The sequence below is a fragment of the Globicephala melas genome, chromosome 16 (assembly GCF_963455315.2).
Source record: "Globicephala melas chromosome 16, mGloMel1.2, whole genome shotgun sequence".
Classification (NCBI taxonomy): Eukaryota; Metazoa; Chordata; class Mammalia; order Artiodactyla; family Delphinidae; genus Globicephala; species Globicephala melas.
This window is the reverse complement of record NC_083329.1, coordinates 64,334,994-64,353,904: the sequence shown is the minus strand read 5'-3', so window position 1 is coordinate 64,353,904 and position 18,911 is coordinate 64,334,994. Positions and strand designations below refer to the sequence as shown.

General features: G+C 35.7%; 1 protein-coding gene across 2 annotated transcripts in view; it reads right to left on the bottom strand.

The window, feature by feature from the left end:
• Window positions 1-18,911, bottom strand: part of CTNNA3 (catenin alpha 3) — a 1,571,950-nt gene that overhangs the window by 1,094,977 nt on the left and 458,062 nt on the right. The window lies entirely within an intron of this gene.

The window sequence follows — 18,911 nt, the reverse complement described above, 5'->3', positions numbered from 1 at the left end:
TAAAAGAGCATGTGAGAAATTTTATTTCAGAATTAGGTCGAGGGAACCCCCCAACCCCGGCACCCCGAAGATATGGTTGTGCTTTGTCCTCAATGAATGCTAGAGCCCTGTAATACATCCTATCTTTACATCTCCGCTCAGGAACCCACAGCTAGGGTACACCTGATAACATGGTAACCAGGTTAGCCTTCCTGTTGAGCATCCTGGCTTTCTTCTTTTTTTATATTATTTCCTCTTTGTAAGCCTATTTTGTTCATTTTATTTCATATGTCTTTTGTTATAAGCAGGCTCATTATTTGTTAGGGAGCAAAATGTACAAGGAAATAAAATAGAATTGCTATTCTAAAAGTATTTTTGATTCTTATTTCAACAGTGGTATAATCTAAATTTTGGAATACTCATTTACTTCTTTGTAGCATCATGCCCACTTTCCACTATCTCATCATCTTTAGATTTCCCATTCCTTAATTTTTATCTTCCTTATGAGCTATAGAAACAAACTTACAGACACACACACATAGACACACACTCACACAGCACACTCCTTCTCCCTTCTCCCATATACTGTTCTTCAGATATAAAGATCACTAAGCAAAGAAAGACATGCATTTCAATATATTTTCCACCAGCAGAAACCTATTCTCAGGTGCTGGATTAAAGACACTAACAAAGTATATTATCAAAAGAGCTAATGAGGGTTAAAAATGAAGTTCTCAAGAATTTTTAAAAAGTATTTTCTTAGAGTAAGCCAAAAGTCTATGGGTTGTCATTAAGTGGCTCTTAACTATTTTCTAATATTAAATTCTACCTTAAAGTTAACCTAGGTATAGCTTGTAGACCATAAACCATGGTTACTATATTCCAAACATTCATTCCTTCACTTCCTTTACAGCCTAAACAACTCCTTCTGAGCTGCCGAAACTCCTCTTTCTGAGCTGCCCATCTATCCCTCCAATCCCAGCCCCAAATCAAAAAGAGACAATTATTTTTTTCAGGTACATCCAAGTTTACCCAAATGAAAATATCTTCAACATGATTTCATGATCCTCTTTAAGTGTCTCCCTCTACTTACATTCAGAGAATTGGGGTTAATATGTGAGTTAAATTCTGAAACTTAAAATGTAGGTTTTAGGTACCATGTTAATAAACTATGAAATAAATATGAACAAAATCTCTCAAATTGAGGTTTAAAATGAATGTAGTTTTCATACCTTGTCCAAAATTTAATCATGATTAACTTCAGTCATAGATCATAAAAAATTCATAAAGGAAAAATAATATTTTGTTCACAAAATATATTAATTCATTTACATTTAACATTTCATGTGTATTTATATGATTAGACACTAGCCCAACTGCCAGATTTATGAAGCATGCAATAAAGACAAACTTAAAATATAATAATTCTCACTTGGCATGCAAATCCCATCTTTAGTTGAAAGTCCTAGTGCCCTGTTATTCCTTAAAATCAGAGAAAAGAGATCAAATGCAAGAAAAGGAAAATCAAGAAAGTATATGTCAGATATTGTATTCTGTTCCCAATTATTGTATAACTCCTATTTCACGAAATTTCTTTGAAAATTAAAGAATAAATGGGTATTAATGTACTAACTATATATCTAAAACTAACATGTTTAATAAATTAAAATTTTGGAATACAAGGCCTCTACATTTATAGATTTGACTTACGCTCAGGCAAGGTTGTAAATTACATTTCAATTCTGTACAACCTTTGTAAAAACAGAGGTGTCTTCTTCATAAATAAAGCAAAATGAATTTACAAACCTGTGCAATATAAAAATACAAGTAAAAATCTTATTTAAGTAAATTATTAAGACAAGTTCATACAAAATATATCTGTTCTGGAGTCTCCATGTATTTTTTCTTGTTTCTCATGCCATTAAGTTTTGTTATACTATATATATGGATGCAACTGGGACTATCAATACATTACTACCAGCACATACATAAAGTTGGGTAAGAAATTTGGATTAGTGGCTCTTAATTTTTTTTTTCTAATCCTAAATACTTAAACATGTAACACACCATCAGCAACTCATCATAACAGCGGTGCTCAGTGGTGTGTGTGTATGTGTATATGTGTGTGCATTATATGTGTATGGTTTAATGTGTGTGGTGGGAATGGGGCACCTGCTGTGGAGAGGGCTGTCACCTTCTATGTTTTTTCTTGGCGTTTCTCTGCTAAGCAACAACCCTAAAGTGTGTACTTCAATTACCCCATTTTTAAAAAATCGCATATCTTCATTCAGGTCTGAAGCTCAGTCCTACAAATATAATGTAACTTTGGGTCAACCCCAATCAAGAAGACCCCAAGGAGAGATCTGAGCTGTAAAAATTTATATGTGGATATCCAAGAAATGAGTTTATATATCTAAGAAGCCTATAATAATCTATCTTGGAGGATCCTGTAGTTGTCAGTTCAGAATCTCCATGGTTCTCTCACAAAAAGCCCAGGCCATTTCTCTGGAAGCCACTTTGGTCTGTATACACCATAGATTTCATCTATGGTGTGATATTTGACTAACTTCAAGATTATGGCAACACCAACTATCTAGGCTTCACCCAAAGGCTTCCTGGAAGCAATTAATCTGACAAGAGTGCAAATGAGACAATTCTGGTCACCCAGGTGATCATGAAAATGACCATGGAGGAAATAAGGGAAAGAGAAACAGATTCAGAAGTATGCTATAGATGGCACATTTTTCAGCAACAGATTTACACCAATACTTTTAAAGGATTCTATGATAGGAAATAGAGTTAAGGAGAGTAAGGGAAAAGGAAAAACTGGATATTCAGATCGTAGAAGAAGAAAGAGCCTCTCTTTAAGACAGAGTTGCCTCTTTTTTTTCTAATAACATTTCATCTGACACTTCCTAGGTCAAAATATTCAAATGAATACCTAGAGAAATTTAGCAGTTTAATCCTTTCTGCTTACTCCTATACATTATTTTCTAACATACATTCCTGTTCAGTATTAATATGTTTCCTCAGTATTTGACAACAATTTTTAAATAGGTATTTTCTTTTTCCTAGCATGTTAAAGAACACTGAACCAGATCTTGACTAGATGAGTCAACTATTCCCTAGGTATAACTCCTGGAGTTGTATTAATTTCATTTGCTGCAGTAGCATAATAATTTACCATAAATGGCTTAGATTACAGCATTTGAACATGTGCCAAGAAATAATACTTTTCCCCAAAGCAAATGAATCATGAACCTGAAATACATAATGCACCTTGAAGGTGTTTATAATTCTTCCAAGGAGTGACTTATCCATATGATAGAACACTGAGCGTTTGATCTGAGTGGTGACCGTCCAATAGCAATGAATAGCATTTCAATGCTTTGGAAATGTTACTATGAAAAATAAATTAAAATAAATATGTAAAGTGGGTAAACACAGAAGTTTTTCTGGTAGTGCCTCCTTTGGGAGGTGGGAAAGCTGGACACCAAGAGCAATAACAACCTTGGCTTCCCTTCCTTGAGTTTTTGTAGAAAGGCCCTTTTCCTTATGCTCTCCAAAATAGTTCAAATACCTATGAGGAAATTTGGTTGGATTTGAGAGTCTCAAAGCAAGTGTTATTAAAGTTTACATAAAGGAAACAAACAGTCAATACCACAGAGAAACTCAGTATTATTTAGTACGATAGTTCAAATAAATCTGTGCATCTTAAAGCCTAACCACTTAGAAATCAGTTTTGGAAATTAACATATATATTATCCCTTATGATCTTGTTTTCATGACAGATATGGATCCATGAAATACATAAAAGAAAAACTAAATATGCTCTAAATAGCCATAATTTTAATATGTATGTATATATGTATAACAATATATATACATATTAAATATATATATTTGAATCTGCTAGATATACAGTATGCCCTTAGATTTATGCATCAATTCAATACATATTTATTGAGAACTTAGATATTCAAGGCACTGATAGGAATTAAAATAGAGATGTAGATGATGGTCTAAAAGAGGCTTAAAAAGGAATTCTGTCAAAATTCAGAATAAATGAAACAGAAAATTTTAATCACCCATAGTGGGAAACAATGATGATAAAAACCTAAGCCAGGCTGCAGTGGAATGAACGACAGAGTGAAAAGCAGAATTCTGGCTCTGATCAGTGTGGCCTTTGTCAAGGTCAATTCACTTTGGGGCTTCTGTTACTTTATCTGAAAAATGAGGGAAATTTAACCATGTGATCTTCAGAGTCCCCTCTAGCTCCAACATTAGATAAAACTATACTCCATAAGCTTGATTTAAACCAGAAGGTGCAAACCTCATTCTTCACTTGTAATGGCTTCACTGATGAACAGCAATGTCAGCTAAAATGAATTCCATCTCCTTTTTCCTTTCCTGACTCCAATGTGATGGAGGTACCAGTTAGGAAGAAAATAGCACTGAGGAGTTGGTATTCACAAAAAGACAGAACTGCATCCAAAATCATGATACTATGATTATGGAATTATAGAATTATTATTTCCACACCTTAACGTTTTGAAAATAGTTGATGAAAACAAACAATGAAAAGAAGAATAGATAGACAAGTAGAATGTCAGTGAAAACAACTGGGAGACAAAAGTGTATAACTATTTTCTTGTTTGAACTTTTAAGAAAAATTAATGTGTAGTGATATTTTATTCAAAAAAATTAATATGCAAATTCAATCATGAAACCATGGCAACCACAGGATAAAAGGTAAAGTTTTGTCATTAATTTGAAAATGTCTTGGTTTGAAAAAAGTTTAGTAGTAAAATCAAGGTTAAATGAAATATCATGAAGCTGTGCAATTAGATTAATAATGAGGTGCCTCAGGGATCAGTGCTAGCACAGGTGTTCAATATATTTATTAATGACTTGGAAGAGTTGTGAATAATATGGAAGCACATTTGGATGACTTCAAGATATTTATAGCAATCAAAACAAGTGAATGACTGCTTTTCTTGACCCATTCACGAGCAATTATTTAACATATTACAGCAAATAATCAACAAGAGCAAATTAATGTGAAGTGGGTAGAATTACACGAGTTTTCTTAATATGCTAAGAGCTACTGAAATAGTTACTGCCTTTCAGGCAAGAGTGGGCAGATCTAAGAAGACATCTGTCTTCATACTAAAAAAAAGCCTGGAATAAAGAAAAATGCAAGAGAATTGTTACTTAAACCAATATGTATTGCTGAAAAATTTTGCACACCAGAGTCTTGCTCTACTGCTGGGGCGGGGCGTGGTTCCCAAAACCACACATTATCTGGTGTCTAATCTGATGATGTTCTAAATAGTTTCCCATTATCATCCACTCCTCTCTGACATCTGGTGATTTACTGGAGTTCCCAGATGCCTCTCAGGTGAGTAACATTTACAAGGGCCTCCCCTTATGGCTCTATTATAAAGGACTTCACTGATATTAACCTTTATGCATTATCTTCCCAAACTGAAGATCACAAGGCTTTAGAAAAAAGTAATTCTTTCTCATAAGAAAATACACCATCACTCAAAAATAGCATGAATTATTTTACATTCTCCCCCCACCCCACCCTGAGGTTATTTAATTATCGTGCATACTGGGAAATCTTAAATGTAGTATAGTTTCAATTATAATTCACTCATTCAAAAATATTTTCTGAGTGCCTCCTTTATCTAAGGCATAGTGGTAATAAGATGAATGAAAAGAACTAATAAAACATGGAGCCTGTCCTAAGAGAAAACTTAGAAAGCCACATCACCCCTCTCATGAACTAAGCATTTCTCAATCCTGGCCTATATAGATAACATATAAATGTGTAATTTCATAACAAATTTGAAACATTAAAATTAATAAGAATCAGTACTGCTTCTCTAGGAATATATAATAATATTTTTAAAGACAAGGAACTATTTTCTGCTACCATTTATCTTTTCTATCCAGGGAAAGACTTGACCTATGGTATTAATTCTCTCATTTGAAAAGTTAGCTTTGGTAGTCCTCAAATTTAAGGAGAAAATAAAAGATTTCTAGCCTATTTGAGACTGAGCTGATAAACCAATATAAATAGAATGAAACCAAATACTAATGCAAACATCAAACTGTCTCCAACACATCTCTACAAAATAACCCATCAGTAAATGGAAATATGTGTGAAGCACTGAGTGCGAATTTTTTTAAGATTTGGTCAGGCGTCTCTATCCTGTATACATTCCTGATTGGAAGTTTCAGATGTGAACGTACAGAATAATTCATCCATGGTCTCAGAAGAATCTGTAGACTCTGGGAATCTCAATGTTAAATGGGACCTTAGAGTTCATTCAAATATTGCTTGAACTATAAATTTTCTCTGTACCATGTGACATGTCACCACCAGAGATTTTTTTAAAAGCTCATTAATAAAGCTAAAGACTCATGGTAAAAGATAAACTTTAGGTAATTAAATGACTATGAACCTTTGTTAGAACCTCAAATATACTTATTAATGACATTTACTAGAAGGTTTGGAACTACATATCTGAAAAATAAAGTTCACGATTTGGAGAATAATTCACATATTAGAGGGATGACAGTTACGTTAATTCTTCTTTCTAGATTTTTCAATAGCTGTAGGTTATTTTACAGTGTGATTTAGTATAATTATAGCAAAAGAAAACAAGTACTGAATGAGAGAATTCATCAGCAGGTGGTCAAGTGTAAACAGTCTATCAATCATGCTGGTATTTTTAAGCATCAGCAAATTTAATTCCATCTCTAGGGGAGTAAACTCATACTTTCAGGTATGTGGTACATCATATTTAATTTTAAGAACATTTTAGAATGTGCCTTGATTATAAAATAGTAAAAGGACTTCCCTCGTTAGGTTTCCTAGGCAGGCAGAAAGTAATGATGTCCCTAATACAAATCAGGCATTTTAAAACAACCAAATAGTGTTTCTAAAAATACATCTTTGCTCTAGGTAAACAGATTTGTCATGGTAAAAACAAAACAATCTGGATCAGGCCTAACACTATGAAACAGAACATGAAAATGGAAATAAAAACAAAAATGAACAAATGGGACCTAATGAAACTTAAAAGCTTTTGCACAGCAAAGGAAAATATAAACAAGATGAAAAGACAACCCTCAGAATGGGAGAAAATATTTGCAAATGAAGCAACTGACAAAGGATTAATCTCCAAAATATAGAAACAGCTCATGCACCTCACTATCAAAAAACAAACAACCCAATCCAAAAATGGCCAGAAGACCTAAATAGACATTTCTCCAAAGAAGATATACAGATTGCCAACAAACACATGAAAGGATGCTTAACACCACGAATCATTAGAGAAATGCAAATCAAAACTACAATGAGGGGGCTTCCCTGGTGGCACAGTGGTTGACAGTCCACCTGCCAATGCAGGGGACACGGGTTCATGCCCCAGTCCGGGAAGATCCCACATGCCGCGGAGCGGCTGGGCCCGTGAGCCATGGCCGCTGAGCCTGCGCACGCGGAGACTGCAACAGGAGAGGCCACAACAGTGAGAGGCCCGCGTACCACAAAAAAAAAAAAAACTACAATGAGGTATCACCTCACACCAGTGAGAATGACCATCATCAAAAAATCTACAAACAAATTCTGGAGAGGGTGGAGAAAAGGGAACCCTCTTGCACTGTTGGTGGGAATGTAAATTGATACAGCCACTATGGAGAAAAGTATGGAGGTTCCTTAAAAAACTAAAAACAGAATTACCATACGACACAGCAAACCACCTACTGGGCATACGCCCTGAGAAAACCATAATTCAAAAAGACCCATGCACCCCAACGTTCATTGCAGCACTATTTACAATAGCCAGGTCACGGAAGCAACCTAAATGCCCATCGACAGACAAATGGATGAAGAAGATGTGGTACATATATACCATGGAATATTACTCAGCCATAAAAAGGAACAAAATTGGGTCATTTGTAGAGATGTGGATGGACCTAGAGACTGTCATACAGAATGAACTAAGTCAGAAAGAGAAAAACAAATACCGTATGCTAACACATATATATGGAATCTAAAAAAAAAATGGTGCCGAAGAACTCAGACATAGAGAATGGACTTGAGGATACGGGGAGGCGGAAGGGTAAACTGGGACGAAGTGAGAGAGTAGCATTGACATATATACACTACCCATGTAAAATAGATAGTTAGTAGGAAGCAGCCGCATAGCACAGGGAGATCAGCTCCGTGCTTTGTGACCACCTAGAGGGGTGGGATAGGGAGGGTGGGAGGGAGACACAAGAGGGAGGGGATATGCGGATATATGTATATGTATAGCTGATTCACTTTGTTATACAGCAGAAACTAACACAACAACGTAAAGCAATTATACTCCAATAAAGATGTTTTTTGTTTGTTTGTTTGTTTTAAAAAAAGGGGGCTTCCCTGGTGGCGCAATGGTTGAGAGTCCGCCTGCCGATGCAGGGGACACGGGTTCGTGCCCCGGTCCGGGAAGATCCCACATGCCGCGGAGCAGCTGGGCCCGTGAGCCATGGCCGCTGAGCCTGCGCGTCCGGAGCCTGTGCTCCGCAACGGGAGAGGCCATAACAGTGAGAGGCCCGCGTACCGCAAAAAAAAAAAAAAAAAAAAAAAAAAAGGGATACAGTTTTGTATTGATTTACACAGAGAAGGCAGATCTGGTTTTGTTCTCAAAACTGAGTTCATAATGATTAAATAAATTTAATGGGCTTTCATTCAATTCCAGGTGTTAAATGTCAGCCAATTACTATGAAATGACTTTTTTACTTGGATAATCCATTGCCTATCGCATTTCTCTCCTGAATCAAGTGAACAACTCAAGTTCGGCTGATCATCGTTATCATCCTAGATTACAACTGAAAGCAGCCATCTTATCCAGCCCACACAGTTTGACTCTACAAGCTCACTCTGGTGAAGAAGGGTACACATTCATGTAATACACACACTGGCTCTTCAAGGTCAAATGGCAAGATAAGGGAAAGAAGACTGTCCTGAATGAGTGTTAATACTCTTCCCTGTACCATGGCTTCTGGATCTTAAACTACTCTGCACTTCACTAGAAGTTATGTGGCATTTGAAACCCCTCTGAATGTGAAAGAAATTTGTGATGCCCAAATGGAACAGTCAAGAAAATTGAGCACCCTCCAGAAAATAGAATCCTGGAGATGTTGTGAGGGCACCTCCTGCATGACAATGAGAGTTACAAGAGAGAAGAGAACAAAAAGATTCCAACTACTGCATATATCTTGTTTATTGCCCATTCTCTTGATGAATACAGTGGGAACACACAGGCTGATGAGATTTCTCTACCGTACAAAGAAAAGTTATCCTTGTTTGATAATACGTATCATAAGTCTTTCCTAAACACAGACGACATTTAAGTTGTTATTCAACTATACGGAGAAAGAACTGATGTTGGGGGCATTGAGTTACAATACTGTACTCTTGGGGTACAAATGAAGCACACTTATTGCTAGTAGTCACTAGTTGCTAGATTTCAAATAGGAACTATTTGAAATAGGAATATTTCAGAAAGAACTACTCTCAAGGTCTCTATTTTCATTGTACCTCTTTCAATTTTACCACAGCAACAATAATCCCTGAGCAAGATTCCAAAGCTCACACAAAAGCATTTCCTCAAATGCCTTAAATCTTCCTCTGCTCTCAATTTCTTAAACAAATGTGTGTGAAAAGGGCAGGCTCTCTGGGGCGTGACTCACTGATAGACACCAGAGTGAATCATGAATAGACAACTTGATAGGGAATCGAGGGAGTTAAACTGTAAACAGTGACAGTATATTAATCAGTGCATGGGTGAGGCAATGGCATCCAAAGGGACTGTTAACCCCAAAGTATCTCCTCCACAGATCATGCAACCTAAAATTCCTAACCATTAGATTCATTCCTCTCATATACTGCCTGCAATACAAAGTATTTTAGTTGAAAGAATCATATCTGGAACAGAAAGCACATTTCAAAGTAGTTTATAATAACTCCTTATTAGTGCCCAGGGGTGCTGGCCACAATACAAGTAAGTTCCAGTAAAGCAGAAAGATGTAAGGAGTCACAATCTCAAGCGTCCAGAGGGTCAGGCAGGTGCTGAGCATGAAAAAAAAAAAACAAGACAAGTGCTAATGTCATTTGATCATCAGCCTCAATGTCTGCAAAATAGGGAGTAGGGGGGACTGAAGTTTTAATAAATGAGAGAGCCCTTGTCTCATCTAAAAGGGGCAGCTACCACTGAGCTCCAGAGGACTGTTGCCAAACAGGAATATAGGTCCGTATCTTCCAGTTTTTTCTAGAGAAACCAAAAAATCTCAATTTTTGTGGGAAGTTTCTGATATTCAAATGTTATAAACTAATTCAATTTTTTTGTGTAATATCCTGTGGGTCAACAGTGTTCAGTCCAAATCAGATATAGCTGAGGGACAGGTTTGGCCAACCTGTTGATAATTTCCTACCTAGAACATAGAGAAGGGAGGTTCAAGTGGAATGAAGGTGCGTTCTAGGCTATTAATTAAGAGACCATATCAGGGCACTAGGGGAAAAGGTACTCAAGCAGAGTCTGCATAAAAACCTAACTGCAGTATGCTATGTGTGATGCGCAAGTACATACCCTTTTTAGAAAGCATATACATTTGGATTAAAAAAAAGTCTTTAAATTCTTTTTAACATTATTTAGTTTTACCCTGTCTTGTGCAAGAAAAGACGCAGGATAATGTCACCAAATTTTCAATTAGACAAAATTTAAAATAGATTATGAATGGAAGACCTAGAAGAAATGATGTTAGTAAAAATGAGATAAAGAATACCAAATGCATGCTGAATATAGTCAAAAGAATAAAAGCCTCATAAGCCATTAATTTATAAAACTGATTATTATGTGCATGGGGAGGGGAGGAAGTGTTCATTATTTTGCAAAGTTCAGTTTGCTTTTTTTTAAATGCAGTTTGGTCTTCAATATGAATGAATATATCTTGCTCATAACTAATAAAGTAATGAACACCTATCAGAATAAAGGAGTATTTTATGTAATTTGATTGTCTAGATTCTATGTTTTCACAGTAAAAAAGTGTTATTTTTAAAGGCTGTCTTTCTGAGCCTAAATAGAGGGCAGAACAGATCCCTTCTTAGACTTCTTTATACTCCTTTGGCTGAAAGAGAAAGATTTTTCAATAAGAAAAGGCACTGTGAGTTACAGAAGCATCGGTCTGATGAGGCTATATACAGGATATATTACCAGCAATATTCCAACCTAATGCGTCAGAATTGTACAGCTCTTTTTAAAAAGCTACATTAATAAAAAGCACTTTACCAAGGTAAATTGATTGTTTTTTTAAAGGAGAGAAAATAATAGGATGATGCAGGATCAGCAGTGGTAGGCATTAGTGTATTCCAGTCTAATTTCAACATCAAATCCAGACTATTAAATACAGTTTGGAAGGGCTCAGCTCTTAGAGTATCAGAGGATGTGCAGCCCATGTGTAATGAAGACGCACTCCTGTAAATCAGTGGGTGAGCATCACACATTCTGATGAACGAAGCATAGAGGCTGAAATTGGCCAAAAATCTCTCCCTCCTTACTCAGCTTCCCTTAATAAAACTGGTAAGCTATGGCCACAGGGACCAGCACACAAGGCATTTAATTTTTTTAAACAAATATTTATTGAATATCTACCACCTGATGGGTGATAAGTCTAGAAAAAAATTATTCCAGCGAAAGTCCAGTTAATTCATGCCAACTCAATAGGCTCTATTCTATACGGAGAGTTGATTTACAACTGCAACATGATGCAATTACAATAATAACTGTAGTTAATCAAAACCACTAGTTAATTTTATTTTTACGACAAAAATACTGTCATCAAAAAATCATTAACAACAACAGAAAAATGCTACCAGACATCCGAATACCTTCCTTAACCCATCTCCACTTCTAAATCTACCACCTCACACAATAAAAAATCCACCTCTAAGGAATGACCCTGGAGTATTGCAAAATGTTCAACTGTAACAGGCAAAGTAAACTTTCATAGGATGATCTATTTATTGACAAAGAAAAGCAACATATAAACTTCAAAAAGATCTTCAGTTGCAAGGAAGGAAACCAAAAATTGTGTGCTTTGTAATCTCCAATTAATCAGATAATTTAACTCATTAGAATGCTTCCTTCTTTTTCCTATAGTATTCCAGAATGTTAAATGCTTTAGAGTGTATTATAAATACAATATTTCAAGGATAATAAGCACAGCCCTGAGGACAAGAAGAGAGGAATTGGAATCTAGCGTCAACTCTGCTGTCAATTATACACATACACATAGAAATATATATTTTTTTCCTTGAAGAATGTTCTGTATTAACAGGCATTACATGAAAATGGAAAGGGAAGGGAACCCACAGTCAAATATAAGAAATACTGGTTAAACCAAGTCTACAAGTCAAAGTTTGTCTAGGTAGCTATTGATCATTCCACTGTTTTGAAGATCTTCCTTGAAGATCCTAAAAGGTAAACCACTAGACCACATGTTCTTAGGAGATGGATTCCACGTGGCTTTAAGGTGCAAGTAGTTTAACTCCATTTTTGATAGATGGAGGTGAAAGTGTGGAAAATTTTATTAACATTCAGTTTAAAAAGCTTTATACCTGTGGTACATCAAGAGAAAGGGATTCTTAAAGAAGTTACTCTTCAGGGTTTGGTCCTTAGTTTAGAAGCTGTAGAGCTTTGGTATGTTTTTAAGTGCATTTATGTTAAGTGCATTATGTGTTTACGTGAATGTGGAATATTCTATGTAAATACTCTTTATCATCAATCATCAGAAAACCCATATGGTAGAAATAATGCAAAAATCCATTTCTAGGTTATATTTCTCACACAGAGAATAACTAATTTCCAGTCACTTGTCATGGGTGCATAACTTATAATTAGAACTGATTCATGATGAAGTATCTCAAAAGAAAAATTTGTAGTATCCAGAAAAATAAGCCATTCAGTGTTCCAGGCTTTCTGTAAAGGCTTCCAAAATAACAGAATGTATTGCACATTTTTACCAGTATATTAAGCAACCAGAAATTCGTCATTCCCAAAGCAAGACAACTCATGCCTAACCCATTCAAAACTTACTTATAACAGACTAGTCATGAATCATGCTGAATTCAAAGTGTTGTTTTCTTCATATAATTTCACAAAATCAGATAAACTTATTTGCCAAAGGGCTTAACGAAATACTGTTACTTTGACACATACTACCATACAAACCATAGATTATCACCAGTAATGTTAGCATTAGTGGCTAAGGGGCAGTGAAAATTTTATATCAACAAGATTTGAATAGGCCTCTCAGACAGAAGGCTTAGGCAAAATCATTTATCAAGTTAAGCCAGGTGAATCTGTAATCAATGAGCAGAGCTCTGCTGGAACTGCAGTGCCTCACAGGAAGCAAGTTGAGTTATGGGCTACAAAAGAAAACACTGACTGTTGCTTTTACCTGTTTATTTCTCCAAGTAGAATAGAAATGAATATAACTAATTTCATTTTGCAATTTAATTCAGTTTTCACTAAGCACTATACAATACGTGAGTAAACTATAGTAACTAGAATTGAATGTCCTGTGACATTAACAAATCTTAGGAACTTAGCATTTTCCCAGCAACAATGAATAAAATTAAAGTACTGATTTTAGGGACTGGAGTGTGACTTTCATTGTCTAAAATAGACTTATTATAATTTAGTGAGGGATGAGTTATGGAAAAATACTCTGTTCCCCATCCCCCTTTTTAATGAGTCATTAGAATTGATATTTTTTCCAAATATATTTAGTGCTCCTAAAGCCAGTGCATCATGAAATAAACTTATACCATTCCTCAAACTTAAATATACAAATGTTAAAATTTATTGTTTGACTATAAAACTTCTCTCCAGACTATGTCAGTGTCTCTGCCTATTAGAGATCACAGGGAAAGAATAACCAAATAGAACCAAAACATCTAGAGTGGAACTGAATCATTAAACACGTGTAACTTACACAACTTCAATTACATAAGTTGAAAAGAAACAGTTCCAAAGATTCTGTCAGCCAATTTGTATGACCTGGATAGAAATAAGAAATGCTAATCTATTCTGCCCTCAAGAGTTCAGAGGTTCCAAGTATTAATACATCCCAGCACATGAGCAACTAGCCTTGTTCAGGGTGCTTATGGGATTTAAAGATGTGCATTTTCACATAGTATGCCTCTTGAAAGAAAGCCAGCTGCTTCTGATGCTCAACCAGATAAACGCTAGAAGGAAAACTGGCTATGCTGAACTTACAAATATAGCCTATTGATTTCCAATTTACTCTTAAGAGTAATTTTAACTATACTTGTTTTTTTTTTTCCTTTCTGATTTTTGGAATCCAACCTACGATCTTTTCTATAGATCAATAATAACATGCAATCCCTTTCACTGCTAGCAAAAACAAGCGCCTTTCATAGAGAAGGATATTACAAAGAAGAGAATATTAATTTTATTATGTGTCTTTCATGAGAAGTTAAAACTAACAAGTGAAGAATCTTTGACATGGCTAACAGAATTAGATGAACCAGACCAAAAGAAAAACCAAAATCACTTATAAAAATACAATTATTACTCAGCTTTTCAAATAAAAATTTCATGCCAATTTATTCAACATATCTTAGCTCCTAAATTAATATTTACTAACTAAACCATACTTACAAAGTATAGTATAGTGACTGATTGCAAAACAAACTTCCCAACAAGATCCCTATACCTTGGGGTGAATTCATCTTGGTCAATAAACGGTTAACAATGAAACACTCTGAGCCTTCCTGGATGGTTCAAACTAGAAAGATGTTCTGGGAGGCCACATAATGACAGCCAAGTAAATTGGGAAGCCAGTCAGGCACTGTTTTGGGATTTTCTATCCCTGTTTTTATTTTTTCTTCTATTAAGTGAAAGCCTCTCTGGTAGAATTCTCCACTGGATTACATCAGTCCTCTTGACACAACTGCAGCATATATTTCCTGTCTGACAATTCAAGCCAGCAAAGACTAAACATTTATTTCTGTTTATTTTTTCTAAGGTCTCATGAACTAACAGATATTTTCTTCTTCTATTTTGATGCATTTTGCATATTTGTGTTTAGGTTTTAACTCGTTATAAACACACATTAGGTATACTTATTGATTTCCTATATGATGCACATTTAATATTGATAAAAACAATAATAAATGCAGTAGATAAATAATGCAAAGTGTTCCAAAGCTTGTACTTGACTGAAGAGAAAACCAGAATTGTGCTTCACCAAGTTATCTTCACTTATATAAAATAAGCATAATAATGCAGGATTTAAGATCCATGTCCTCAGTCTTCATTTCCTTCTCTAGTGAATTCACACTAGGATGGTTAAGATTGAGAATATCTACTCCTGCTAGGGAAAGACTACTTCCACACTCTGAGGTCTGATCCTCAGCAACCCAAACGAAACAGTCAGACCTCAGATCACTCTCCAACATCTGAGTTATAACACTGGGAATATAACTAGGAATAACACTGTGTGGAGAGCATCAAGAGCCCTGTCTAGGTGCAGCTGCACTAAGTTCAGTCCAGTTCCCTTTCAGTGTCTCCTCAGGACTTAATTTCACCCATGCTCACCATTTTATTTTATATCTATAATAAATAATAAACATTTCCTCCACCCTCTGACTTAGAGTGATTATTACAAAGTCAGTAGGAAAGAACTTGAGACTGTGATCAGAATGCTTACAATTATATATATGTACACATATATTTAGGTACATCAAAAAGAGTTTGGTTGAGTCATTACCATTCATTACTCCGCATTACTACTACTCATGCTTTTCCTCATACATCCTCAGCCTAGCAAATGAGACTAACCAGTTGCTCAGACTCACTCTTTGGGAGTCATTTTCGACTCCTCCTTTTCCTGCTCCCCTATATCTAATTCATTTCTAAGTCTTCTAAATCCAGATTTAACCTTGTGATGGTTACTTTTATGTGTCAATTTTACTGGACCATGAGGTGCTCATTTGTTGGCCAAACATCCTGGGTGTTTTGTGAGGATGTTTTTGGATGAGGTTAACATTTAAATAAGCATAAAGAATAAAGCAGATTGCCCTCTCTAGTGTGGGTGGGCCTCATCCAATCAGTTGAAGGCTTGAATAAAACAAAAGGGCTGACCCTCCTACAAACAAAGAGAATGCTTCTTGCCTGATGGCCTTTGAACTGGGTCATCAGCTTTTTCTTTCTGCCTTCAGATGCTAATTGAAACATCCACTCTTCCTGGATCTCCAGACTGCCAGCCTTCAAACTAGGCTTACACCATTGGCTATCCTGATTCTCTGTTCTCCGGGCTCACACCAGAACTAAACCATCAATTCTCCTGGGTCGCCAGCTTGCCAACTCACTCTGCAGCTCTTGAGACTTGCCAGCCTCCATAATTGTGTGATCCAAATTCCTAATAATAAATCTCTCTCTCTGTCTGTCTCTCTCTCTCTCTCTCTCTCTCGCTATGTAAGATTGCTTCTGTTTCTCTGAAGAACCCTAAGAAACCCCCTATATATTTCTCTTCATCTCTCACTTTGACTACTGCAACGGCCTCCTAAGTTGTTTTTCATTTACTCTGACCTCGTTCCAATCCTACATGCTTGCTATATGTAGATACATGAATAATGTGAGCCCTATCTGATATCATAAAATCAAAACGGAAAAATCAATCAAGCAGCCTCCATTTACCCATGATATAATTATCTCTGAAGATTTATTTCTGTCTTTGATACATATATCTTGCTTCTAGGTTTCAATAGCTATCTTACCACATGAATTATGCTCAAATAGTTAGTAGAAGAGAAACAGGTTTAAAATTTGTTCAGTATTCTCCTTTCAAAATGTAGAAATCATCCTCATAAGTGCTTAATATTTATGTAGGGTGAGAAAAAAGGGATGATTCAGAAAGGATATATGGTTTTCCCATAACCAAGTCCCTCATAAAAAGCCCCATTCTAGTCCCACTTTTAAAAGTGGTTCACTTCATTGCTACATCTCTCATCGGGAAATAAGAATTCCAAAATGAACTGATCTTTTTTTAAAATTACGATAAAATATTATTCTGCAGTTTAACAAAGCTAGTAGGCCCTCTGCAATTTGCTCTACCACAATCACTTGCAGGCTGCACTCTTCAGAGCTACATTTAGAGTAGCCTTGGGCAGGAACATTTGCCTCTCATTCTCTTAACAGTTTTACCCTCTTGACAAAATTTTTAAATAATCACAGGCTTAACTTTCCCAATTTCTTCTTCAGTATTACTTTCGCAAAGGTTTGGGTATTAAGTCAGGTAGAAATCAATGCTCTCTATGTAGTGCTTGCCCCTGGAAAGTGTCCACCATAAAAGTAAATAGGTGTCCTGAGCACAAAGTATTTTTTCCCATAGGTAAACAGCTACTTGAGGAAAAAAACAAAAACCTTAATGCCTCAAGACTTTAAGATATTTCTTCAATAAAGAAAAAATACAATTACCTATTGCTTGGTAAAATAACTACATCTAGCAAAAAGGTATTTTTTTTCCTTTTCCTTCTAGACATAGAAAATTGAAAAAGTAATACAAGTTGGAACTGGACTGATCATGAAAAAAGCGAAAATTAAAAATGTACATTAAGATATATCCGACCATACCAATTATAAAAGACTGCAAATATAAGGGAGAAAAAAAAGAACAGTGAAAATTAGTCTTCTCACTCATTTGGAACCCTTTGATAAAAAGCACTCTATCTTCTTTGGACTGTCACCCCCGTGAGGGAAGAACTGTGACTTTTTGTATTAATCTCTGCACAACACTTGCCTCTTTACTGCGCCTGTGACAGTACTTCATAATAAAAAAATTTCAGATTTTTAAACGGAACCATTTTCATTAAATAAACTAACAAGATGTGTTTGCCATCCCAATTGCCTTGGAACATTAACTATTTCACTTCAAATGTCACTACTTTGCTCACTAAACTGAAGTTAAATCAGGGCAAGAAGTAAAAAGTGTTCCCAAATTTAGTAAGGACTTTATAATTTAGCTACTAATTGTCTCTAGTCATTTACTTTTAAATGACCAACAATTCTGACACCATAGCTTATTAACTACAAAAAACTGTTGTGGACTAAATCAAATATAACCTTCGATTAAACATCAAATGTAAAGTCAAACAGGATTTCCCCACGTTTATATAGGAAGCTTTGAAATGTGCACAATGAGACATGAATAATTAGTATTATAGAGATGAGAAACCTTCAAAAGTAGGATTTTACAATAAAAAGAGCACTTGAAATTTACTGTACATTAAATTTTACCACTTTTAGATGTTCCTTTACTTTCTTACCAGCCTCAGGGAAACATAATAGAAAGGAAGGTACTAAAAAGAATCTTTCAATATTATGACTAGAAAACCTCTGGTTGAGACCCATTCACATTCACACATTTAGCAAGCATTCACTGATCACTATTTATAGCCAATCACTGTGAAACCAAGCAAGATCCTGTGGTCAAAGCCTTTCTGTTTCCCATATGTTGTTTGTAGGAAAAAGGCTTTCAGCCTCCTAGACCTTCCCTGAGTTCCATAGGGCAGATTCAGTTACTAATTAGGAGAGTGAGGGGATACAGCAAGAAACAACAGCAGAGCATTGGACCTGGGCCTTCCTTGGAGAATGTGCATAACAATCTGATACACATCTCTGAGTTCTTCTACAGAAACTAGGGCCCCCATCCAGGTGGGGGATGGTAACTTCAGGCTGAGCACAAGCATGTGGACCCCAGACTTGTTGGAACCAGAAGGTTGATGATTGAGATTCCTGGAACACCATCTTGTTACCTCACCACCAACCAATCAGAGGAGGGTTACACAC